Here is a 27,949-nt window from a genome sequence, read left to right on the forward strand (position 1 = left end):
ATAACGTCTGGGATGCCAGCATGGCAACAGTTAGCACAGTAATAGGACATTATCCCATCTAACAAAAAGGAAAATATAGTGCCAAAAAAGGCAAGGACAAAATACATCCAAACCAACATCTGAATCCATGGCCTATCCATCTTGTAAATGCAAAATCCATGGCCCTGTGCAGGCCTCCTATTCTCAGTAAGCAAGACGTTTATGGTTATAGATGCCACACCACATGAATGATTAGGAGCTTGAACGGTTTTATTCTGCACGAGCTATATTCACTTAAATAAGCTGCTGAATGAGACGAGCATGTGACACATGGGCTCCAGATACAACATGCAATTTTTGGGTAGTCATTTATCCATCATTTTTTAATACAGAGATATAAAGTCCTACAAAATGAAAATATAGCACTTTATACAGTACTATAGACAGTATCCGATCACCAGCTTCAGCACTGCTTTCTGCAGATGCGTATTGCTTACACACCAAAAAGTTAAGAGGAAAACAATTATGGTAATTGCACTGTAAATAATTTGCTGTAAAATGTGGTAATGAAAGTATTCATGCTTTATCCTCATTTGCATTTGATGGATCTAGTTGCTGTTTTCAATGAATGAAATGTGTGATCATGGATTTGAGACCAAAACGTGGCAGCATTTATTTCTTAGATGCACAATTATAACCCCCACCCTTCTCTACACACATATTAATGCATTTTCACTTTAGGATTTAGAAGAATCCAGGTGTTGCTTAGCAACTCGATTCTGCTACTACATGGGATAGGAAAAAGGCACAATAAGACAGGGGTGAGCGAGTATAATATTATATACTGTATATATATATATTTTTATTATTATTATACCATGGAGTGTGCGCTTTCACTTTTTCTTTTTAAACAATCTTTATGGATGTGGTTCATCTCCTAGAAAAGCAGCCTTTACTCCAATACCTTTTTCTGGATTTACCTACAGACTTCAGATATTTCTATGTATAACATTTTATTTTTGGTTTTGCCCACTTGAAAATGTGGGAAAATCTTTTACATTTTCTATATTTTCATTTTTTTGCCCCCCTCCTTTCCCCTCATAATCATTCTCCTTTTTTTTTTTACTTCACAATACATTCATTATAACATTATACATTATTCATATTTACTGCAAGTAACACTTAGATTATTCATTTTTATATTGGTTTGCACTTAATATCACATGAATTAAATTTAATTGGGTATAGTTTTTTCTTTTTTTACATATCCCAGAAAAGCAAATTCAGAAATTCCTGTTTAATAATTGTGGAGGTCAAAACAAAGACCTTATAGGCGAGATACTCTCGATGTATTTTGCAATGTCCCATTCCTAGAGTTCTAACATTACATATAATTATAGGACTACTTTTTGTTCTGCCCAGGGTTATTTTTTCCCGCTGCATTGTTGATAGAAGGGAAACTAAATAAGCATAAACCACAGCAAGTATGGAAGGAGAAAGCAGCCCTGGGCCCCTTAACTGACAGAGCTAGGCTCCCCTCACCCACCATTCTTACCTTTGATCTGGCCATGCTCTACACACCCCGGCCCCTCTCCCCTCGACGCGTCAGGTGGTGACGTGGGACAGCGGGTAGCTTATTTAAATCCTGAGCAAGAGCAGGGGAAAAAAATCAGTTCGCTACGTGGAGTCAGCTCCCTGGTAGGAACGTTGAGTCGGCGGAGCGTGAAGGAAGATGGTGTCCGTGCAGGAACTGTTGGTACGGCTCCAGGAGGCGGCCCTATTGCGCGAGGATGGCTGAGTGGTGCGTACAGACAACAACTAGTCCGCCGGCATGGCTGGCAGAGGCCCACCTGAGGTAGGCCGGTCCTCGGAAGGGTGCACATGAGGTGCAGGACCTGCTGTGCGGTGAGCACAGCGGCGCCCTGGTTCCGGGAGGCGGGCGGCTGGGAATAAAAGGAGGGCCTGGGCCCCTATTTCCCCCTCCACCCCTTACGTGAGACATGTAGGGGTATCCCTGGGGCATTGGGAGGACGTTCCCAGAAGGGGACAGGCCAGGGGGTGTCACTCACAAGATGGAGAAGAGCAGCAGCGGTCAGGCCCTGCAGACCAGGGAACAAGCCAACAAAGGATGGAGCTGCCACACAGCGGATCTGTGGGGGCAGTTGGGGGAGTAAATATGGCTGCCTCATTGTGAGAGGTGTGCTCGAGGCCTTAGGAGTTCAAGGGGGGGCCCTTACAGGAGGCGACCCCTATTGCGGCAGTGAGAGCTACACCGCCAGGGGTGGCAGTGGCTTGGGGAGTAGTGACCACTCAGACAGGGGGTTAGCAGCTCCATTGGGGTTGGCAAGTGGGGAGATGGCATTAGCCGTGGAGGTTACTTCGCCAGCAGCAGCGGTTGGCATGTTAGAGGCGGGGAAGTTATCGGACATTTATTTCAAAGATGCTTACGTATGCCTCACTAGCCAGTTAGGTTTACATTTACCGGCTGTGGTAAAAGAAAAAAATATGGGCGGGAGTATGTGGAGATATCGTCACTACTTCCTGGTTTCTAGAGAAACGTTGACAAGGCCAGCAAATCCGGCAAGGCCAAGAAGAAGATGACGACAGATTAAAACGGTTATTCCCACAGACATTCTCCGATTGGTTACAGGCCTTCTCTATCCTGGTAAGTGTGATTGGAGAAAAGTCACAACATTAGTGCTCGGCTTTATTTATGTATCAGGATATGATTGGTTTTGGACATAGAAACCATAGTGGGATGGGGTGGTGGCTGTACGATGAGCAATTTCGTCAGAAGATGGCCGTGCATAAGTAACTATCCTGGGATGTATGGACCTATGGATAGAGCTTTTTACCATGGATAGGCAAGCTTTCTTTCATGGGGTGGCTTACAGCAGGGAATCCTCCAGCTTTCCAGCCAGTAGTAGGAGAAGATTATGCTGGGCCTTCAGTGACTACAAGTTCCAGCATGATTGCTCAGTCTAAAGGGGGGCTCATTCGGTTGCCATGTGTTAACAGAGTGGTGGGCGGGTGGGAAGAATGTCAGGGTAGCAGACTTTGTTAAAGGGCGCAGGAAGTGGTAGCCCATGGGGGAAATAATAAGCGGTCAAAGCGCACGCATGTGTGAAACGCGTCAGGGGTCCATCTGCTTGTTCTCTGTTTTAAACATGTTGCTGATGGCCCAAAAAATCTTTTTTCTATTTTTGAGCGATCTAGCCTCCATCGTTTTTCTTCGCAGTGCAGTGCTTATTCTTTCCCCCATGGGATATCACTTTCTGCATCTGATCACAAGCTGGGAGCAGGCTACTGTCGGATTTACAAACAACATCGTGAGTGCTATGCAAAGTGTTTGTATTATTGATATTCAAGGAATTGCTTCAAATTGTCTAAAGTCTAACTCCAGGAGACATCTCCTTTAAGTTGTGAGGGGGTCTGTATTTTCCACTTAGTGGTTATACGGACATCCCCTCTGGATACAATTAAGGTTTTTCTTTCCAATCTGGGGAGTATAAAATATGACCTTTTACCACATATAAAACTCATGTTTATCCGAATACATGGTCTCTACAAATGCTGTTATAAATTATGTGATATATACTCCATATAGAAGATAATTATGGATCAGCAATTGTACACTCGAGAGTACAGATATTGGAACCTTTTTTCTTTGTCAAAGGGCGGATAAGCCAACGAGTGCCAAAATGATGGTGCTTTGCTGGGTCTTTACCCCAAAAAGGATGCAGCCCGCTTCTTACAGACAGACTTTAGGGAGGTATTTTGGATTCCGTTTGAGAAAAGGACAGGGGATTAGGAGGTGAGGAACTGAAGGTCGGTCAGGGAGAGGGAGGGCAAAGAAAGAGGAAAGATTGCGAGGGAGATCGAGTTGGGTAGGATGGCGGGCCCATTTATTTCCATGCCTATGGTTTTCCCCATTGGGCATAATGCCTAAAAAAGAAGTGGGATCCTTCCGGTTAATTCAACATCTGTCTCATCTGGAGGGATCATCTCTAAACGACGGTAATGATAAACAGCTGTACTATCTAAGTTATGCTAATTTTTTATCAGGCAGCAGCTTACTGGGCAGGTACGGGTGGAGTACGCTATTGGCGTAGGCAAACAAAGTTTGCATTTAGTTTATTTAACACCCGGAGTGCTTCCATCTGCTGGGGTGCAAACTGGGCGACTGGAATTTAGTGCATTTATGCTTGCCAATGGATTGTGCACTGCGTGCTTTTAATTCTCTATCACAGACTTAAGAAACCGTACTTATCACTCTAGAGCACCTCTCCAATCATATAATGATATATATGAACTTTGTGCGGGCGGGCTTTTTAAAGATGCTCTTGCGTTAATAGCAGAGCACCGGCTTCAGTTTTCAACCTGAGAAGCCTGCCGAAAAGTTTTTAAAGTTTTAAAGTTCTAATAATCGAACGTAGCGGTCGTGGCTGGGATTACAAGCCGATTTTAGTTTCAGGAGTTTGGTACTAACACCCGGTCAAAAAAAATAGCCCAAGTTCTCAGAAGAGAAGGGAGCGGTGGCGTGTGGAACTTCGTGCCGATTTGGGAACCAGGGGATTTAAGTCCTGGTCAGGATAAAACCCTTCTTTAGAGTTCCCTGCACCTAGAACAGTCTAGTTTGTGAACCCCACTATGTGTGCTTTTCGTCTGTATTCTGTGTTTCACTGTGTGTATGCCTATTTCTGTGAATAAACTACAATTTATTTCATTACCTGTTTTGCTCAATGAATGATCCTGGTAAAAAGGTGTACAATAAAGCTGGTCTCCCGTGACAAATGTTAATGAGCCAAGAGGACAAAGGACTTTGAATTCGCAGCTGCATTCAATCTGAATCCCTTCAGTGTACATCTGCGTCGCCCCAAAGGCGGACAACCTTTGGTGCAGCCAATGGGTGTGAGCCGTTTACTTATGTTAAAGCTTCGCTATTTCAATCTGAAACTCACCAGCCCCTGTATCCAATTTTCCAACTCTATCTGTCCATGAAATGTATGTGAATTGACTGTATAACCTCTGTTCTTTTAATGTAACCATGTATTGTTATAACTGAATGTGCCCAGGACAAACTTGAAAACGAGAGGTAACTCTCATTGTATTACTTCCTGGTAAAACATTTTTTATAAATAAAAAGCTACAATGGGAGGACACAGTGGAGGGGTCAGCCAACATCCAACAATGAGCTTCAGCTCTTTAGGGATACGGCCGGATGAATGGGATTCGGGGCGTATTTCAAGCGGTCGTGGTGTGCGCAGCAGTGGACGGATCCATGGACCGAGTCTAATTTAATAAAGAACCTGACAGTCTTAGAATTTTTGCCACTGGTAGTTGCGATAGCGCTTTGGGGTTCACGTTTTGGTAAACGGGACTTTGTGTTCTGTACCGATATAATATGCAGGTGGTTGAGACCGTTAATAATTTTTGGTCCCACTCCCCCCGTGTTGGCTTTACTGCGTAGCTTTGTGCCAACTTGCCTGAAATTATACATAGCTTTTAGGGATAGGCATGTACCTGAGATGACTAACAGGGTTGCCGATGCTTTATCCCGAATGCAATTACCGGAGTTTAGGAGGATGGGCCAGAGGTGGAATCAGTCAGCTTGCACTGCCCGGCGGAGTTGTGGGATTTGCCGACGGTCCTGTGATGGATTAAGCGAGGGCTTCAGTGTCACCCTGGTACATGGGACGCTTATGCGGCTGTTTGGCAGGAATACCGAGATATGGCAGGGGAATTTGGGTTAGAGGTATCTGAGGTGGACACCCCCCTGAAGTATGTGCTTGCGTTAAATGAAAAAGGGTTAGCAGACAGCTCGCTGGAGAGAAAACTTGCGGGGGTGTAATTTTTTTATGTGGGTAAGGGGCGCAGACTAATCAGACCAAATCTTTTTTTCAGGGCAGCAGGAAGCTGGTCACTCCGCTACTACTGGAGATAGTTGGCATTTTTTGAGGAATTGCATGTATGCTAATTAGTTTACACAACAAAGAAGTGGACGGCCTCGCGGTTGAGTGTGGTGCGGGGGGCGGTGTCGCTCAGGCTCCTGGTGCACCAGTCTAAAACAGGTCAGCTAGGATGCTTATGTTTCTCTAAGGGTACTACGAGACAGGATGATCTGCCCGGTAATGAGGCTAGGAGTGAACATGGAGGTTCGTCCTCCTATCCCTGAAGATGCTGAGCCATTAAAGATTTAAATACCAGCGGGTTTTCTATTATGATTTAAACATTTGGGGATTGACGGTACCCGGTTCGGGACTCACTCCTTCCACATAGGGGCAGCGACCAAGGCAGCTCAGGCTGGCCTAGGAGTGGAGGTGATCCAAAGCATTGGGCGTTGGTAGACTAACCGGTATTGAAGTTATGTTAGGCCGGCGATGAATTAAGTGGGTTGATTCCGTTTTGATATTTTAGGTTTTGCACCCCCAGATGTTTGGATCATCGAGATTCCTCTATTCATTGGACAGAGATGCATGCTGCAGTCTCTCTATATATACGGGAGGAATTTTGGCTTGAGTGGGAATCATGGAAACATTTTCTGGTGGAGAGGGCGAGGTTTGCGGTGGAATCAGTGGTTACCAGAGCTGCTGGTATTTGCGAAGGTTAGGAGGTGCCCCCAAGTGTTGATTATTCACTTCGGGGGCAACTATGTTGGGTCTGACATCATTGGATTTAGTTAGGTCAATGAAGAATGATTTATCTCAGATCCAGGTACGTTGGGGGAGTGGTATAAGTGGTGTGGTCAGACATTGTTCGCAAGAAGGTGTGGAAGGGGCCAATAGAGCTAGGGCAGTGGAACAAACAAAAAAAGAACATGAACAAGGCAGTTGGGAAATGTATGTTGCAGGTAGGGGGGCTGGATGATAAATCCGATTCAGCAAATAGATTATTTCACCCAGAATGGGTCCATTTATCTGAAATAGAGTTAAAATCTGTTTACCATGACACTTCAGGAGGGGCTCGAAAGGGTCCTGCCGTGTCTGGGGCTAGTCTAAGCTCATAAAATAGCCCAGTGGGTGGCAGCTGTTGGGGAGGACGTGAGCTTTAACCTTGCCAGAGAGGGGCTCTATGGTGCGGAAAAGCCCTGTAGTGGCGAATGGGCAGGGCTCATTTGTGTGTGATTTCCTGGGGCCCATTCACACTAAACGGCCGGTTTACACAGTGCAATCAGCGCCCTCACACTACACTACAGAATATGGTCCACCTATTGCATGCTCTTGTACAGAAGGGCATACATAGAGGAAAGATCAAAGCAAGCCGTATGGGTTGGCAACAAAAATGATGAACACAGGCATTTCAAAGTCAGGAAAATATCCTAGCAATTAGGATATCAACATAACCAGATTTAAACAAAATATATATTTATACGCCGGGCCAGCGTGATGGCGGTGCAGTCAGTGCCTGTGCACCAAGCCCCGCGCTCTCCACCACAACAATTAAACCGATTGCCTTCTCCGGCGGGGGGAATCTCCTCATGCAGGGTCCCGTCATCATGGCTGTGACATCATAAAGGCGTCACGTTGCCATGACAATAAATAAAATGATGTCAAAATTAACTACGGGCTAGAAATCTCTTCATTGAATACCCACTGCCCATATTGTCAAACTGTTAAAAGTTAAAACTGTTCGAGTAACAGAGTCCAATCTTCTTATCTGGTATTGACTCCAGCATTTCTGAATTTAAAAACGAACAAGGGCCTTATTCTATCTAGTCTTGAAACAGCCGTTCAGGCCGTATTCAGACGAAAATCCCCAAAGTCCATGGGAATTTTCAACCGAATGGCCTTCCTCCTAAAAAGAGGAACTTCCACATAGGAATGAACAAAATAAATTGCTGTGATATATTTAAATGGCTAAATCAAGATAATTAACAGTTAAAAATACAATAGTACCTGTATATATTTTAACTACGTTTAAGGTTTCCTCGGCATCCTGATATTTTAGGCTGCCTCTTCCACTTCTGTCAGTTGGAGGGCGGTGATGGTCATGTGATCACTGCTACAGAGATCACATGATCGAATATATCAGGAGCTGGAGGCACTCCAGCAATGTAGAGGCAAAGGGCAACTAAAACTTGTTATGGAGGCCAATTACACAGCTAAGTTATTGACACAAATGGTCAAAATACAATAGCTACACCATCAAAATACAAGAGAGCATAAATGCCACGAAAGAAAAAAATGCGACATTGGAAAGTTATTTAAATATTTGGTCTGATTTCATATTTCCAACTAACATGAAGTAAATATGAAGTTATAATATGGAAACATCAGTATTTGAAACACACCTTGTTCCTTCCGATGTAAGTCACGTAGCTCCAAGAGCTCACCCCAGTGCCAAAACATGATAACCACAGATTGTGGGGAGCAATCACTCCAAAGCAGCGTTGACCCAGATCACTTTACCGGCCCAACAAGGCCCATATTCACTACATGATGCCAACATTTTGCAGATCTTCTCCCATTCATTGGAATGGGAGTCAGGCCATGCTAAATCATAGCACCATTTAGTGTATATGGGCCCCAGTGACCAACCACGGTAGTGTGGGCAGAAACCAAAGGACAAGAGGGAGAAAGAAGTTAAAGATGCATGTAGGACACCAAGCTGAGGAAACCTCACAAATCCCTTCGGCGGGTGTACCGAAGAACACATCTTTAAATGAAACTGGTGACCTCTCAAGAGGTTGTGTGCAAGTGCAACTATATGAAAAACTCACTGTGGTACCAATCGCATGCATCACATCCATTTTACTTCTATTAACAAACTCAACAGGGTTTAAAAAGGGAAATTGTGGGCTGTATATTCTATTACTTTAGGAAATTTCACATTTGTCATTGTTTTATTAATGTTGACATTTTGTAAAACAGAGAAAGAATAGACTCCTACTCACTGCTTCAGCATAATGTTCATTGAATTAGGGAAGAGACTTATGGGTGGATTTTTTTTAGCCAGAAATTATGTCACAAAGTGTTAGGACTATAAGGTGTTTTACACATTTGTACCCCTAATGAAGGTGAGGGTCTTCACCAAAAGAACGATAAATAATGTTTATGTTACGAAGTTGAGCGAGATATCTTGCATTGATCAAACATATGGAACACTTCCAATTATACACATCTCACTATAAAATAATATTGTCAAGGAGAATAGCTTGGCATTAATTTCACTAATAAGTGCTTACTATAATGATATCAATAGAACCAGATAATACTATGTAATAGGGATATATAGCGTTCAAATATTTGTATTATCAGGATACATTCTTTTATTGTTGCAAATTAGTTTTTCACTTTAGATGCCATACAATACAACAAAATACATATTTGTATGAAAATTGATACAGTAGTTATAATTAAAGATTCATCAGTCAAATATTTTAGCTCAGTGATTTAATTTTCTGTAACCATTTCAATTCTACTTCTCAAAGCATCTCTTGCTACTTACTATTTATACCAGCTGACTTACTGTTGGACTTTGAAAAACAAAAAACAAATGACGCTAAATCTAGGGTTTCTGCTCCATGTAACTGACAGACGTGTATCCTTCATGCACACTTCTGTACGTATGTCATCTCATCACCCTGTTTCTACGACACAAAAATGCCACTATTTTGACTTTTAATAGCTTGTGAATTTTTACTGTATTTACAATTGCACATAAATTAATTGCATTAGCGTAAAGTGATCACAAAAATACTACGTGAAACAAAGTCAGAGCTGGACTAAAACTTAGAAGCCCTTTCTAAAAAAATAAATAAAATGAACCCCTTAATTTTATATTTCTCCTCTTCTTAATCCCTAATCATAAAATAAACAAACACTCAATCACATGAATCCATCACTAATGTTTCTTTTACAGGAGGCAGAGGTCTTTCAGTCTGGCAGAAGAAAAAAAAAAGAAAGAAATGTGAATAGGATACAAAAAACAATGTACCTAGTGTAAAATAGAATATGGGCACGGCTTTACTTTAAAAATATTCCAAACGGAAACAATATTATGGAGCAGACTCGAGGTTGTGTCACCGAAATCTCTGCTGCAATCCCTCCGCACAGGTGTGTGCACTTCTTGTGAAAGACACTACATATCCCCGTAGATCTCTTCACAGAATACTTCTTGCACAAAAATTGACATAGCCATTTATCAGTTACGTTTTAGCAAAGTAGCACTCAAAATGTCCTGATAAAAGTAAACAAATGCCATGAACACATTCTGCCAACGACTGAAGAGGAAATGTACAAAAACATACTATGATGCCACTCCATTAAATTGCTGAAGGTGCAGTTCCACGTGACGTAGTCGACCATAACACAACCTTTGGTACATAATTTAACAGTCTCATTGACTTTCCTAAATAAAACCAACCATGCCAATAGCAAAGATTTGGATGCATTCAATTAAAAAAAAAAAAAAAAAAGGAATTACAAATTGAATCTTGGGGGTCTCAAAATGGGTGTTTTTTTTGGGGGGGAGGGGTGTACCCTTAGCCTTATCCTTTAAGAACCAATAAAGGTAAGGGGAGAGATGGAGCGCGTGCTGAACACATAACATAGGAAAATCACACCAAATGGAGTCCCAGAGGAAATCAAGTTCCTTCCACTGTTCACGTTTCATTATGCTAACAAACATTGTACCACATGCACCCTAGTAGCTTATAGATCTATGGAGTTTCCGGTCATGATTGCTGGGATCAAAAGATATCAAACATTAACGTGGTAACCGCACAGTCTTTGAAGTGGGTGAATCTGGTCAAAGAATCAAATGGCAGAATTTGTGACTTTCATCATGTCTCATTCACGATCCGTGGGCTTCAGGTATCACAAATTAAATGTCAACTCTTTGTGACAAGGAACCATGGGGCTTCTTCACTCAAATTAGAGAGCTACCTACATAGCTTGCTAAGAAGGACTTCACTGTATCTAGGCCAAATTCTATTTCCTATTCCTTATCACACAGTCAAAGCCCCGAGCGTACATTCAAACAGATAAACGGTGCAGTAACCTAAAGCTCCCTGTTGTGGGAAAGTTTACAGAGACAGGCAGCCAGGAAGTTCACAGTAGAAAATAAAAGGAACGGGCAGTATTAGTATGCAGGGGCAGAAAAACAAGTCATGAACTATCAGGTAGCATCACTGAGCAGGGCATTATATCACTGACAGCGGGTGCGCTGCTAGAACTTAAGCCAAGTTGCCATGACGACTCACGTCAGCAAAGCTCTGAGAGCAAGAGAAAAATGTCAAAGTGGGTTGACAAATCCAAAAGGAGCTGAAACATTTCACAGAGGCTGGTCTGTTGGTCGTACTCGGAAAAAAACCCAGCGGCCGTTTCCTCACCTGGCCGAGCAAGCCTGCAGGAGTGGTTAATTTAATTTGTATGTAATTAAGATTTCGCGGAAAATCGACTGCGATTATAAACACAACTCCCAGCGGCTTCCTCTGCAAAATGTACTGCACATAATTACAGTGAAGTCTTTGTCTGAGGGTGATATTCACTAGGGAGATCTTAAGAAGAAAAAGATCAACAACAGAAGAAGGTTTATAGATGGGGATGTATATTACTAAAATAATCTTGGTAAATGGATTGGACAGAATGAAAGAAAAAAAAAAAAAAAAAAAAAAAAAGAAGAAGAAGAGGGTTCCTCCTGAGAACACAGATGTATTTAAGTTGTACAGATGCAGCGGCCGTTATCCGATCATTTCTCGGACCAGGTTTTAGTCAAGGCTGCTGTATTCCACACGGCATTCAGTCGTTAATCTTCCGTGAAGGCTGGCAATCACCCCTCTGTTTAACGTAGCCGATTTCCTTGATTACCTGTGTAGCCGAGTCCCCCTACCCTGCCTCCGGTGCGGGGGAGCCGTTTAGTGGTTCCACGGAGCTACGCGCGATCTGGAGGTGGGGTCGGCCATTTTGTGAGACGCGCATGCGCAGAGTGGCAAGGCGCGCATGCGCAGAGTGAAGGAGTGTGGCAGCCATCTTAGGTTAGCTCCGCACATGCAGCCGCGGGACTACATGTCAGAGAATCCCACAATATATACAATATATACACACACACATGTCCAATATGCACGGGTAATGCATAATGCCGGTGTAGCCTCCTTTCCCGTTACTAGGGAACTACGTGTGCTGACTTTAACTGTGGCTCACAGAAGGCCTAAGCCCCCGCCGCTGGGAGCCAAGGGTGAGATCTAGCCCTTCTTGGTACAACTCCTCCACCTGATGAGGGATCCCAACATAGCGGGATAACCCCTCACAGGTACTAATACAAGGATAAGTAATACACACACACACACACACACACACATGTATAATATAACTGTTTACCAACACACTAATAATAACAGTATTATCCCCAACACAACGTCCCCACAATACACTGACCCAACACAATGTTCACCACCTTGGTGGGGTTCCCCCAAAGTACTGAGGGTGCCTGGGCAACTAACCACCCTGGTGTCGACAGACAAGACCCACCCAAAGAACGTGTGTGGAGTAGTGCTACTCCTGTGTGGAGTCGTTGGTGCACGTGGGTACCTTCCTGGTCTCAGGCCAGACCAGTGTAGATGGTAAATCCTGAATCGGCAGAACCACAACGTGATCCCACGACACGGGGTCTACCAAATCCCTTCTCTCCTTACCGGGAGCTCCAGCTTGGAGTGTCTCCCTTAAAGTCTTTAGGGTGGCCTGTGGTCGGGTCCCAAACAGCAGATCACTGCGTGGCTACGTCTACCAGCGAAGCAACAGTCTCGTGCAACGGTATGGGGAGCGTCCCTATCTGGGGCCTTCCCTATAACTACTGTGGCTCCGGGCCTAACTGGGACCTGTGGGGAAGTCTGGCCTAGTCTGGGAGCCACTGGCAACCGGACACTACCTTCCTCCTTGCGATCCCTGTCAAGACTGAGCGAGCGATCTCGTCACGCCAAACTGTATCTCCTCCTGACTGTATTTGCCCCTTAGGATCCTGGAATATATCTCCCCTTGCGGAGCCGTCTCCTAAGATGGCCACTGAAATTAACTTCAATGCGCATGTGCACGGCACTCTGCGCATGCGCAATACTTAAGATGGCGGCCTCATGCATGCCGGGACAGCCGCGGCTACGACTAACCTGCAGCCTCCCCTCCCCGCACCGGAGATAAGGGGCTCGGCTACACAGGGAATAATGTCATTCCAAATCTAATAGGTCTTCTATAAATTAAAACCAGAGACATAACATAAAACACAGACAAAGCTCAGTTTTTAGCACATCTAGTGAGACTCATACACGGTACAGTGCCTAAATATATATGGATAAATATCTAATGAGTAAATGGTCTTTTAGTTTGACATTTTTGGCCAAAATTGTTGTAAGCCCCTGAGCCAACGCCAAGGCAGACCACATATCAGGGGTCCCTAACGCTAATATAAATTCTTAATAACCTGTTTAATAGCAGGAAGAATGATTTATAGTAAATCTGTCAATATTAGCTGCAAAGTTCTGTCTGACTGAAGCTTTTATTAACCTGTACATTACCAGGAAAAGCACTCTGTATTAGAGATGTCACAGCCAAACTGCAAGCAGGCAAGTTCCCCTGAGTGGAAGATGCTATGGAGTGAGCCCATAACCATTTAAATGTGGGAGGGGGTGAGCTTAAATTAAGTAGGAGGTTGTCAACCTCCAATCAGCCATGACTAGCTGGACAAGAATTGTAAAACATACTGGACACCTAACAAGCTCCTATTAACCCCCAAAATACCCACAACATATATATAAGCATATGAGTGTCAGAGGAGTGCTACTGAGCATGGCAATATGCATTAAAACCAGAGACATAACATAAAACACAGACAAAGCTCAGTTTTTAGCACATCTAGTGAGACTCATACACGGTACAGTGCCTAAATATATATGGATAAATATCTAATGAGTAAATGGTCTTTTAGTTTGACATTTTTGGCCAAAATTGTTGTAAGCCCCTGAGCCAACGCCAAGGCAGACCACATATCAGGGGTCCCTAACGCTAATATAAATTCTTAATAACCTGTTTAATAACAGGAAGAATGATTTATAGTAAATCTGTCTGGGTATCCAATCACTCCATAGCATCTTCCACTTGCCTGCTTGCAGTTTGGCTGTGACATCTCTAATACAGAGTGCTTTTCCTGGTAATGTACAGGTTAATAAAAGCTTCAGTCAGACAGAACTTTGCAGCTAATATTGACAGATTTACTATAAATCATTCTTCCTGTTATTAAACAGGTTATTAAGAATTTATATTAGCGTTAGGGACCCCTGATATGTGGTCTGCCTTGGCGTTGGCTCAGGGGCTTACAACAATTTTGGCCAAAAATGTCAAACTAAAAGACCATTTACTCATTAGATATTTATCCATATATATTTAGGCACTGTACCGTGTATGAGTCTCACTAGATGTGCTAAAAACTGAGCTTTGTCTGTGTTTTATGTTATGTCTCTGGTTTTAATGCATATTGCCATGCTCAGTAGCACTCCTCTGACACTCATATGCTTATATATATGTTGTGGGTATTTTGGGGGTTAATAGGAGCTTGTTAGGTGTCCAGTATGTTTTACAATTCTTGTCCAGCTAGTCATGGCTGATTGGAGGTTGGCAACCTCCTACTTAATTTAAGCTCACCCCCTCCCACATTTAAATGGTTATGGGCTCACTCCATAGCATCTTCCACTCAGGGGAACTTGCCTGCTTGCAGTTTGGCTGTGACATCTCTAATACAGAGTGCTTTTCCTGGTAATGTACAGGTTAATAAAAGCTTCAGTCAGACAGAACTTTGCAGCTAATATTGACAGATTTACTATAAATCATTCTTCCTGTTATTAAACAGGTTATTAAGAATTTATATTAGCGTTAGGGACCCCTGATATGTGGTCTGCCTTGGCGTTGGCTCAGGGGCTTACAACAATTTTGGCCAAAAATGTCAAACTAAAAGACCATTTACTCATTAGATATTTATCCATATATATTTAGGCACTGTACCGTGTATGAGTCTCACTAGATGTGCTAAAAACTGAGCTTTGTCTGTGTTTTATGTTATGTCTCTGGTTTTAATGCATATTGCCATGCTCAGTAGCACTCCTCTGACACTCATATGCTTATATATATGTTGTGGGTATTTTGGGGGTTAATAGGAGCTTGTTAGGTGTCCAGTATGTTTTACAGGTCTTCTATAAACACAGGAATAAATACTCTTTTTCATGGTTTTCTTTTTAAACTAATCATAATGAAGAACAAGGAAATAGAATTACAAAAACAATTGAGCACAATATGTAATTTGTAGCATAGTAAACACAACCATCATGCAGTCTTCTGTGGCAGAACACTGTAGCATTACGTGTAAAATCATTCTAATCCTTAACAGCTTTTTCTCACACCTTGGTGCCATTTCTTGGCTCTCGGCGTATATATTACAGTGTATATAAAAAAAATTATAGAAATCTATTCCTCCTGGATTAATGACATCACTGCAGGAGGAGGCCTGCCAGGGGGATACAGTCATTCTATTCATTGATGAAATCACCTAATTGGGTTAAAGCTGGACAGATCATACACAAGACTTCTATATGAATATATACACCATTTCATCCACAAGACTAGGCGGAGTTACCCTCAACATCAGATAGAAGTTGGTTGGCTAGAAAAAAAAAAAAGACTCAACGGTTTTTCAGAGTGCAAATAGCAGATATTTTGCATACATTCAAATAGCTCTCAGCAATGTCCCTTTGTAAACTCATGTTTACATGTCCTACTCGCACTTAAGTGGTTAAATATGTACCAGTCTGTTGAAAGCCTAAACACAGTTCTTGACCTTGTAGTCAATGAAGTTCTTGCAAAGAGCCTTCAGTATTTGATAAACGCTTGGTTTTCCAACATTCTAACATTTTACAAATAACAAAACATCCGAACAAGAAAATGACCAGGTTAAATGCCAAATCAGAGTGCATTATTTCTGAGCATATAGTAAAGAAAAGAACGTTTCAGGTAGAAATAAGAACCCTCCTACAAAGAAGCTAGTATACTATAAATAGCATTATTTAAAGCATGATTTAAAAGTATTATAATAAAGCTATGAATATAAAATATGGCAGATTATTCTATGAGAACACTCAGAACACCCGATCTTGCTTGGATTATGTGACAGCTCCATGATGCATCGCATGATGGACCTTTCATATAATTGCAGCAAGATGTGTCTCTTGCTATTCTCTCTTGGATGCAGCAACTTCAAGAGTATTACAATAATTCAGAGGACTTTTTTCTTCATACTTGGAGGTAGCTGGACATTCACATGCGAGGCCCCCCTCACTCTAGCACGATCTGCTTTATTGGCAAGTCCAATAAATAGTCAACTTCAATGTGAAAAATACATAATAAATAACTCCAATATGAGTGCAACTCTCACCTCTGACTGCTCAGTAATGGAAGCAATTTGCAATCCGTATGGATTTACTTTCTGCAAGAAAAAAAAATCAAGTATGATAAATCACTCACCTACGTACTGTACTAGTCTATGAAATCAAATTTCACCAATATTTTTATTTTTTTACTTTGAAACAGAAAGAGCCACTGGAATAAAACAACCTAAATTCATTACTCAGCCAAAGAGGAAGCGATGTTTAAATAATTCCTGCTTCACACCACTGTGTTTACACTGAAATAATATGACCCATTACAGCTACAGTAAGCTTTAACTGGATCTATTTTTGCCAGGAGACTCACAGAAACAGTGTTACTTAGTTTTCTCAAGAACGCAACAAAAAACTGCATACAGCGATTATGAAATTATTAGGAATTGTGCTGTATACTGAATGGTATGGGGAGCTGTGCTTTTTTTCCTGTCACATTCCCTTAATTAAGACTGGATTTATTATAGTACAGATATAAATTATTTTCTTTCCTTCAGGTCCCGGCACCTTTTTCCCCACACAAACTTTAATCACTCCAACACTAACAACTTCAAGGGCATGCCGGGGTCTTCAGTGGAATTTAAGTTCACTGCATCAAATCCACTTCCCTGAAGACATGCATCCAAAAGCTTGAAAGTTGTATGTTTCACCCCGGAATGCAAGATGCTCACAAAAAACAAAACCTGGATTTAGAAGCCTAAAAATATAGGGTCAAAGGGGCAGTCCCTCTTAACTCACACAGGTATATTTTGTAAACAACTTAATGAGATTAGCCAACTTCAATAAATGTATTAATCTTTAAAGCAAATAGTGTCAATCAAGTGTTCCCTATACCATTAACCTGCCCCATGCCTGTCAGATGACAAATTAGAAGAGAGAGCAGGCGGAGGAAAGGGCGGGTTTTTAGTGAAAAAGGGCAGATCCTGCTCAACATAGTTATATCACACAACTAAAAAAAAGAAGAGTAATTTAACAAAATACAACCTATCCAATATGTTTCAGCTAACCATGTTCACAAACTGTTAAGTAGCAACAAAGGAGGGAGAGGGAGTAGGGGGTGTGATACCTTTTATTGGACCAACAAGTAGTTGATATTTTACAAGCTTTCAAACCTCTCGGGGTCTTTACTCAATGAAGGACCCCGAGAAGTTTAAAAGCTTGTAATATATCAACTACTTGTTGGTCCAATAAGAAGTATCATACCACCTACTCCCTCTCCCTCCTCTATAACTACATGGAAGAAAGGACCAACACGACTACACACCCTCTTTGCAAACTATTAAGTAAGGCGCAGTACCACTATCTTGTGACCTTATTCTCTATTCATCCAATGAATTTTGAAATATTAATAAGAACATTTTAATTCAGACCTTAAAGAGCAAGCAGTGAGCTATAACTGAAGTTTACAGGCTCTGTATGTATACATACACACACTTATAACGCCCATTCACAGTGTCACCACTGCGTGGGAATGCCAAATGTTTGTGCATAATCTCAACTTCAAAATGATTGGATGCGCCACTGCCACAAGAAAAGAGAAAGCCCCTCAGCCCCTGTCAGATTAGGTCAAGCCAGTTTGGCAAGTCTAACAGCTGAATCAGTTTAGCAAACAGCAGTCGTCAATCATTATTTCTTGTCCCAGCATATAGCAAGAATTCCTTTTCACAACGTAATTTACTATCCACAGGTTAGTGATGGGGTTAGTTAGGCACTGCTAGCATACATGCTTCTTAGTTGGCATGCATTAAACTTGAACCAATGTCAGAGACATGTTTAGCATAAGCCTAATAAATCGATATCTTATTTTTTATAAGCATTATTAAACAACTTGATTGATTGTATTTGTAGATATGATCACTCTAGAATTGAAAGATATTGTACTTGCTTTATTTAATCTTTTGCAGAGAGTTATTAAAGTGTGTTGCGTAAGACCTGCCACTCTTCCACGAAGATTTTGACGATGAGATCACCACAGCAGTGGGAGCAAACAGGTCAACAGTATGGAACGGTTAATCAACAACCAGCTTGTATTTGGATAAAAGAAAACGATAAAGTCAACATTTTACTTTAAGGAAGTCTATATCTATAAGTCTCAAATAATGTTTGTGTGTGTATGTCTTCCCCTTGTGTTCCCCCTGTGTCATTGGCCACAGACGCACCACCCGCCCCCTCACCCCACCCCTCACATTGCGAGAACAACTTAGCGAATCCACACTCACCTCTCCCCCCACACCCATACACCTCCGCCGCAGGCCTCACCTCTCACCCACCCCCAACCCCCAACCCCCCTCCCCCCGGTCACACCACTAGCCGCTCCTCGGCGCCGGCCTCACCTCTCCCCCAACCCCCCTCCCCCCGGTCACACCACTAGCCGCTCCTCGGCGCCGGCCTCACCTCTCCCCCAACCCCCCTCCCCCCGGTCACACCACTAGCCGCTCCTCGGCACCGGCCTCACCTCTCCCCCACCCCCAACCCCCAACCCCCCTCCCCCCGGTCACACCACTAGCCGCTCCTCGGCACCGGCCTCACCTCTCCTCCACCCCCAACCCCCCTCCCCCCGGTCACACCACTAGCCGCTCCTCGGCACCGGCCTCACCTCTCCCCCACCCCCAACCCCCAACCCCCCTCCCCCCGGTCACACCACTAGCCGCTCCTCGGCACCGGCCTCACCTCTCCCCAACCCCCAACCCCCCTCCCCCCGGTCACACCACTAGCCGCTCCTCGGCGCCGGCCTCACCTCTCCCCCAACCCCCCTCCCCCCGGTCACACCACTAGCCGCTCCTCGGCACCGGCCTCACCTCTCACTTCTTCACAAGAAGAATCCACTTTGACTGTTCGCAATAAAAGACATTTTGTACCCTACAAAGTGCCCAGAGGTTAAAGTAAGAAGTTATACAATCCTAAGCACAACAAGCCTACAAAGTCACGACTATAATATCAAGTCTCCATATATTTACAGGGGTGCAACTGGTTTGTGACTACCCAAGCAAAAGTAAACACGGCATTACAACATAATTCACACCCACCCTCATAATGCATAAAAGGGAGTTACTAGGATTGGAACATCTATTTCCCAATGTCTCTGCGAGTCAGCCTATTTTAATTCAAATACCCAGAACATTAAGCCTTATGTGTAGTATTATGAGAGCTGCTGCATTGTCTAGCTGTGAGCCAGAAGTCACTCATTTCAACTTTGGCCAAGATTATCACAGTCTGGGAGGATTTTAAATAATGAAATCCGACCAAATGTATCTGCTGGACAGTAACATGATCAAACGGTAACACCGCTCTGGAATTTGACCTGTGCTTCATTCCACTTGATGCTGAAGAGTGCAATGAAACTTAATATACAGTTTTACCAAATAAAGCAATGAGTTATGGCGAGATCACACACACTCTCTTTCTAATACCTCATAAAAACCCATCTTTGTAAGCCTTTACAAAAAAGTACTAACTGAAACCATGTGCCCCAGTAAAAGGATATGCCATGCGTGTTGCAGAGGCCCCAAGTCTGTAGTAATATGAAAAAGAACACTGCATTAAACTAGTGGTAGTGAGGCTCGATGGGGTTACATCTTGGTGATTGATTTCATAAAAAAGATAAGTAAAAGTAGTTTTGAATAACTTTAGATCGGAGAGGCACATGCGCAGCGAGCTCCGAAATGGCCGCCTGATGCAAAGGCTCCGCTCACACATACACCGGCTAACGGCAGATACAACCACTCCATGCTAATTTTACGTCATGGAACGGCGATCCTCAACCCCAAATATTCCATTAGCATATATCACAGCCGGGTTCCTCAGGGGTGCTTCTTTTTAAGCAGAGGCATGTCTCCCTAATTTTACTTCACATGTTTGAGGGGATGTATATATAAACAACTAGTGACTGCCAATAAAATTAGAAAGGTCTCTCTCTCTCCACCCCTTCTTTTTTAACAATCCGAAAACGGATTATTTTTTACCATCAGTGTTACGATTGTTAAAAATTCTGCCAGAAACGGAATTGCTCCGTCCATGAAAAATAAAAAAAACCTGAAGTTGTGGATTGGCCTTGTGGAGAGTGACTTGTGGATATTCGCGGAATAAAAAGGTTCCAACCATTCAGAAATAGATCCAAATCCACCACAAAATGTTGCCCATCGATACTAAAGAGCAGTCGTAGCCCCGACATGTTCGTGGACCTCTCTCCCCCTTCAGTTTACTCCCCTATAAGTTTGCTTATTTCGCATATTTCCACCCCCTCTACCCATTGTAGCTGCTGGGTAAAATTCTGCAATTATAAGTTACCCAGCAACCATCCTATTACGAGATAAATTTGCTGTTACATTTCTATATTTCAAACTAAATCTCATTATTCCTAATTCTATGTCTGGAAACACAAATCTGTGGTATCTCTGAATGTTAAAGGACTGAACTCCCCAATGATAAGGAGGCTGGCCAACCTACATAATACAAGACACACATAAACAGAGAATATTTTAGGAGAGTAAAGTATAAAACCTTCCCCCACATATTCGTCCTCAGCACATCATAAGAAAGCAGGTGTAGGAATTTTCCCAAGATCAACCCTTCCTTTTTATCTAGACCAGGGGTCTCCAAACTACGGCATGGGGGCCACATCAGGTCCCCCGCAAGATTTTATCCGGTCCGTAGCAACTTTAAATATATATATTTTTGCTTATTATATATAATTTCCCGGTGTAAGCACGGCATCCTTTATTTGTAATTGTCACATTTCTCTTTTGTTCTGAATCATATAATGCTGATTACCCCAAAAAGATCCAAATAAAAACATATTCATTTATTTATAAAATATATCAAAATGAGAATACTTTTTTTCTTTGACCCGCGAAAATGTGTAGAATATACGATGTGTCCCTCGTACTGAAAAGTTTGGAGAGCACCGATCTAGACCACACGGAAGCATAATCACAGATCACTTCGTCTCAGCCAAAAACCTCGAAAACTTTGAGAAATGCTCTAAAAGAATATGCCCTGGGCACATGGAGATTAGCAAACCGCACAACGAGAAGCTATTCATTCTACTCAGGCCTCCGTAAACAATATACGCTTATCTACTATTTACTTCTTTTAAACTGGCTGGTAATATCGTAAAAGTGGACAGATGATATATCTTGGTCCGACACTACACTAAAGGGCTTTTAACAGTGAGGTAAGGTAAGGGACTTGGTCATTGAAGCCCTTCTCCAATACTGTAATCTAAATGCAACAACTAAGTCTCACAGACCACACTCTGGGCCGACAGCACACAAGGCTACTCTATCAGGCACGGTTTTAAACCGCTCCACACAGGGGAAAAAAAATCTACACAATGATAAGTAATTAGCTAAGTTGCCTATCGATCCGTTCTCGTGTGATCCAGCGATCGGCGAAGATTCCGGTTGGGGGTTCACTAAATGGCAGTGCAGCAGAAGAGGACTAAAGATGCAAAGTTCTGTGGGGAAGATCATGTGACCAGGCAGTCACTAGCTAAGGGGGGAGTGATTTTGTAAATGGTTGCTATAGAAACAAAAAATGCGTGTTACATTATAATACATTAAACATGTCATTCAGAATTTGTTTTTAAAAAATGCTACAAGTATTATCTCATAGTACAGAACGGATTAAAAACAAAAAACCACGTAGGCTATTGCTTGATCTGCTGCTTTAAAGCAAAAAGTTACACAATGAGCTGATGAGCTGGTGTTTACAGAAGCAGGAACAAAATCTGTAGTATTTTACATCTTTTAAAAAAGTTGCAAAAGTTTGTCTTTGTTAAGCAGAGACGTGCACTTGCATTGGGCAAAGTGTACAGCGGTTTTGAGATGCATGAGGTGCTGTCATGTGATGTGTTTTTATCTAAGTAACGGACAGTGTTCTCTAACCCGGGTTTGTCAATACTTTACAATCCCATTTGGTACATCAACACACAGTAATACAAACAAGTCAGCGACAAGATGACAACTTGCAGCCACATATTTGTATGTTCAGAACATGTGAATTGTGCCAAAACTGTGCACTAGCATACAGTATATAATACGAGAATGCAGTGTATTGCTGTGAATGCTGAATTTTAGATCAAGGTTGAAAAAACCCTTTAACCAGCCTGAAACAAAAAGTATTCTAGCAATACTGAGTAGCTGTTAATGTTTGCAGAGGAGACAGGTGAATTTGAATAAGATATGGGGGCTCAATATTGATAATTATTGGCTCGAGAAAATGTATTTGTGGGTCTGCTAGAAAGAGCGATGTTAAATTCATTACTGCTTTGCATTGCAGAATGCCCATTTCCAGTAGTGGACTGGCTGTCTCGAGTGAAGGACGGAGTAAAAATCGCCAGACACACAAAAAAAGTGGATTTTAATGAAAATTCTCTGCTCTGTTCCCATCTTCTTTTTTCTTCTTCCTTTTCTTTTGTGCGAGTGCCTTTTTAAACTAGATGCTTCCACATTATGTTCCCATGGAGGTCATGGCTCACCTCATCTTCAAGGAACACAATACTAGTCTGTGAAAGGATGCAGAAGCAGCGACTTTTTACTCGGATGTCTAGGGACATTTAGTTGAACTGAAGAATTATTGTTTAGACTGGGCTATTAGTCAGATCTGACATAGCTTCAAACAACATATTTAAAATTATAACATAAGTACACCCACATTAGAAAACATCATGCTGAACACTTTTTAAATTTGTTCTAGGGTGTTACCCTGGAGTTTTTACAAGGATAGTTTACATTTGGGACTGCAGGATGGTGGCCAAATTGGACACACTGCATTCTCAAACGGTCTGTCCAATGTAAACATGAATACTGCCATAGACACCCATGATTGAATGCAAGGAGCAACTCTACATGCTCCATTCTGGTGGCCTTGTACTTTTTATATCACAAGGGAACGCTTTTGGGAAGGGGCATGGATTGCTTAATGCCTTTCCTGCCAGTGAGGTAACCACCAGATTGCCCTCTGCTAGCAAAGGCATTAGTAACATCATACCAAAAGAAGTCAATAGCCTCCGAAGTTACAGATCAGCATGTTTGCAAAGTAACTGAAAAATACCGAACACCCACATTTAAGCTCCTATTACTATCTTTGCTGTCACGGGGAACAGCAATGCTTTGCAATGTATTGCTGTTCTTTCTGGCATCTAAGCGGTTGAACAAATCCAGCCTCTGGTCCTAAAAGGGATTGCTTGTGAATTACACCACACACAGAGCTGATTCACCAACGCTTTCCCACAAATTGCTACTTGTATTCTCTTAAAATAAAAAGAGATTTGAGCCCTACCAAGTGCAATGTGTGCAATTTAATAAAATGTTTCATAATCTACACTACTAATTTGCCCTCCTAATCAGGTACTTCACTGAAGAAAAGAAAAAAACAACGATAAAGTATTGATTTAGAACATATTTTGTAGGGCAACCTTTTAGATTTAAAAATGCCCAACATCTGCATCATTGTTACCACCTCCTATGGCTATGACTTTTTAACTAGCACAAATTGCAACAATTAAAAAATCTACAATACATGTTTCTGTGGAGATACGAAACAAGAAATAAACAGACCGGGAATACATACAAGCAAATGCTTGTTAAATGGAACAGCTGGGTGTTGTGTATTTTTCCAAAAAAAATAATAAAAGAACACACACGTTGGAAACCATTGATACATGAAAAAATTAAAAAACTGATGTACTATGTACTTCACAGTCCCAAGGTTGAACAAAGTATCCGGCCGCTCCTGTTACCGTGCACCTTACAACTGGAACAATCTACCAGAGTCTCTCAAAACCCCCTCCAGTCTAAATTCTTTCAAAACTAAAGCTCTCACATTTTAATCTGGTCTGTAACTGTTACATACACTCATAACATATATTATCTGTAACTGTTCAAGCAATGTCTTTATATACTGTATAATGTATAACCCTGTTCATTTAATGTAACAATGTATTGTTATCATAACGCTGTGCTCAGGACATACGTGAAAACGAGAGGTAAGTCTCAATGTATTTACTTCCTGGTAAAACATTTTATAAAACAACACCACTGGACCACACAAATCTTGCATAAGAATTTTTCCTCCTTTCTGTAAAAATGTAGAAATTGTTGTCAAGCATAAAAAAAAATAGAAAACCTACAAAATGAACTGAATCAGTTTACATGAAAAGGGGCTCAGCAGTTCTCTTTACACCATTTTCATAAATGGATCATTAAACTGCTTGAATGTAAGCAGCCCAGATCCTAGTAAATCGTTCCAGATGAGGGGATGTGTGATTTCGCCTTCCTTTGGGGGGAAGGGGGGTGGGGGGGGGGGGGTGGGAGAGAAACACACACACCGGCTACTTAATTTATATTGAGTCTCACCAGCCCAGAGGACAAAGAGCACAAAGACTCAGGGAAATTGTGGCACATCTATTAATAAGCAGTAATACCATTAACTGTGCCAATTTCAATCGCCAAATAAGCAGTAGCATTTAATTTGCTGCATCTTGAATACAGGCCTTTACAGGTATTTTCAGATAAAAGGCCTGAAAACTACCGACTGGAGAATCCTGCTCTCTGTAGCCCTACAACTAAGGCCAGGTCCACAGTGGCCAGTGCGGCTTGCGCTACGCTGTGTGCATGCCACACACCACAGCCCTCTATGGGACCAATAGGAGTGCAGGTATTGTAGACCATCATTGTCGGGTCGCGCCCCACAGCCGCACCCACCCAACGCCCCAACGCATCCCATTGCTCAACAATAGACCCCAGCTTTCACCCATGCACGCGCCGCCAGGCGCGCGTGCAGCAGTGACCACAGGGGCTGTAGCCTTATGGGGGCATTTATGATCACCTCATACCTGGAGTAAGGACCAGGACACCCTATATGGGCTGTTTCATAAAGAATAGTGGCAAGAATTGGGGTTTTGCTGATGGGCAAAAGTAAATTTTAGATCTACCCATTCACGGCTAGAGGAGCACACAATGCATTAATTGGGGGTTTCTTTGCAGCAAAGTGGTTAGAGCAGCGAATAGTCTGCCCAGATGCTTCAAACAAGCACATGGTAGTGCATAACAAGTGACAGATAAGGAGCAAATGACTGTGAGATCACCCACTGTGTGATGACACCGGTAATCCAACTCCTAATGCCCCACCTCATGGGAGAATCTCTCAATGAAAACCACAGACACACACACACACACTAACAATACCACAGGTGGAATTTCTCTCCAGAGCAGTCTTGAATATTAAATAACTTTCAAGCATCATTTATTAGTTGCTAAGAACAATGTAAGCTCCTCAGTTACCATCACTAAGTATAGTGCACTGAAGGACAACCGTTATAAGAGGGGAAATGTACTAAAGGCAACCTAAACCCCGCAGTGTCACACAAAAAATTTTCTAGGGCACCTCAATAACAAGATAAAAATACATGGTCGTAGCTAAAGAGTGTGTCTGTATGTGATTTTATTGTGACCATAATAGCTACTTAAATACATTTTCGCAGTTCGTACAGAGGCTTGTAAGGATGGGAAATAATCGGATTAAAAAGCGTCACTCTCTCACATCGGGTTTCCCAGGTACCTTTGCAAAGAAGAGCAGAGATCAGAAACTCTCTGTGTTAGACTGTGTTAGTTTAATATTTATGCATATGATTTAGGACAACCACCTCCACACTCGCTTGAACCCCAACCCTGGAGTATGCAACTACATTTCTGGAAAGACTTAGACGAGCCATTATTTAGGGGGGAAAAAACTGGGTTGGGTTATTTTAATAGCATTTAAACCTTGTATACTCCTACAGGAATCCCTGGTCTATTTGCACCTTTCTACTGGAACTGTCCCAGGTAAATCAGGATGTTTGGGGCATTAGGACATACCCACCTTCTGGATGTTAACTATTTCCTTTCATGCCATCCCCACATACCATGTCCCCATATATAGCAATTTTGCCCATTGCCCCCCCCCCCTTTCCCTTTGTCAGCCCCCCCTCTCCAATTTAATCTACCTCCCTAATATTCCCTGCTCCTTCTATAAACCCACAACCCTGGTCCCATCACATCCCTCTGCTTCATTATCCTGCAGATGTACACCCAGCTTCAATCTGCAGGCATGCCTCTCAACGACACCCTTTGTTACTCCTACAATTTAATCTTTTGGCTCCTTGCCCCCGTGCCCTTTCCTTCAATCTGACCTGTGCCACCTCTCCACTTCCCCCCCCCCCCCCCCCCCGCCGGATCTGCACTCTCCCTGTCCCGTTCTTAATCCCTTGCTCTGTTCTGCTGCCCCCTCCCACTCTTGCATATTGCCCTGATGCCCTGTGATCAGACACATCCACGCGTGGGCTCTGAGGGACACATTGTCCTGCTGCTGCTGGCCTCTCCTCTGGCAGCCGGTTCCTCTTTGTGCTGTGGGCTCCCTTACCTCTCAATGCAGGATCCCTGTGCTGTGTGTGTGTGTCTCAGGCGGTGTGTGGCAGCTCTCGCTCTCCTTCCCTGCGTCGCTGGATTTGCTGCTTCTGTATTATTATTACTGCTGCTGGGGGGCTTGCTGCCATTAAAGGATGGGGGAGCAGGGGAGGCAGGAGGAGGGGATCTGCTGCTTGATCGCCATTGTCGGAATAGCACTGCCTTTTGCAAACAGGATTTACATGCAATGGGTGCCTGTGATCCCTGGAGGAGGAGGAGGGGTGTAGACAGGCACTACTGCCTCCTGACCAAGGAGCGGGAAGATGAGCCGAGCTACAGCAGAACCCGCTTTCTCCTCCTCCTGCCCTCTTCTAGCCAGTCCGAGCAGCCGCCTCCCCCTCCCCTTCATGCCCTGGGAGGAGAGACGTGTGCTGGATGGGAAGAGTGCACAGCGCCCTCCAGTGTCCGCATTGACTGATGCACACACACACCACTACATACACACACAGAACAAAATTACACACACCCATGTTTTATTATAGCCCTGTGCTGTGCTCCGTTATGAAGACCTGTGATGTGGCACTGATTGCTTGTGATTGTTGGGAGCTATAAAAGGAATGGGTGCCCTAAAGAGATTATATTTTAATTAAGCAGTGGCGTGTATGTATGTGTGTGTATGTATGTACAGCAAGCATGTCAAACTCAAAGGCTAACACGGGCCAAATAAACAAGGTTTAAGTTTATGTGGGCCGCAAAAAAATAAAAACTTAAATTTTCATAGAAACGTAGGTTTATTTCGAAAAGGGTGTGTGTGTGTGTGTGTGTGTGTGTGTGTGTGTGTGTGTGTGTGTGTGTGTGTGTGTGTGTGTGTGTGTGTGTGTGTGTGTGTGTGTGTGTGTGTGTGTGTGTTGACCTCACTATCCAAACAAAACAAAAAAATGCCAGATGTGAATGACTTCTGAACCCATTAACCAGTGTCAGGATGCCCCTTCTTAACAATTTCCAAAGCAGCAATCCCGCCTGGGATCTTACTCTTTGATAAAGTCCCGGAGAGGGACGAAACGCGTCAGAGCGCCCCTTCTGAGATGTACAGCATGTACTATTAAAGCTGATTTTAAGTCAACCTGTTCCTGAACTAGACTTTTTTGCTGTGACCGCCTTCTACCTTTTT

General features: G+C 42.8%; 1 protein-coding gene across 3 annotated transcripts in view; it reads right to left on the reverse strand.

The window, feature by feature from the left end:
- Positions 1–27,124, reverse strand: part of FARP1 (FERM, ARH/RhoGEF and pleckstrin domain protein 1) — a 232,135-nt gene extending 205,011 nt beyond the window's left edge. Inside the window, exons 1-2 of one of the 3 annotated variants that reach the window (XM_075590819.1) lie at positions 26,795–27,124; positions 16,390–16,440 (exon numbers count right to left, since the gene is read on the reverse strand). The gene's annotated coding sequence lies outside the window, so the exon portion shown is untranslated. The remainder of the gene's footprint in view (positions 1–16,389; positions 16,441–26,794) is intronic. The other 2 variants (XM_075590818.1, XM_075590822.1) reach the window with 2 other exon arrangements.
- Positions 27,125–27,949: the final 825 nt, after the last annotated feature.

Source organism: Ascaphus truei, chromosome 3, assembly GCF_040206685.1.
Source record: "Ascaphus truei isolate aAscTru1 chromosome 3, aAscTru1.hap1, whole genome shotgun sequence".
NCBI lineage: Eukaryota > Metazoa > Chordata > Amphibia > Anura > Ascaphidae > Ascaphus > Ascaphus truei.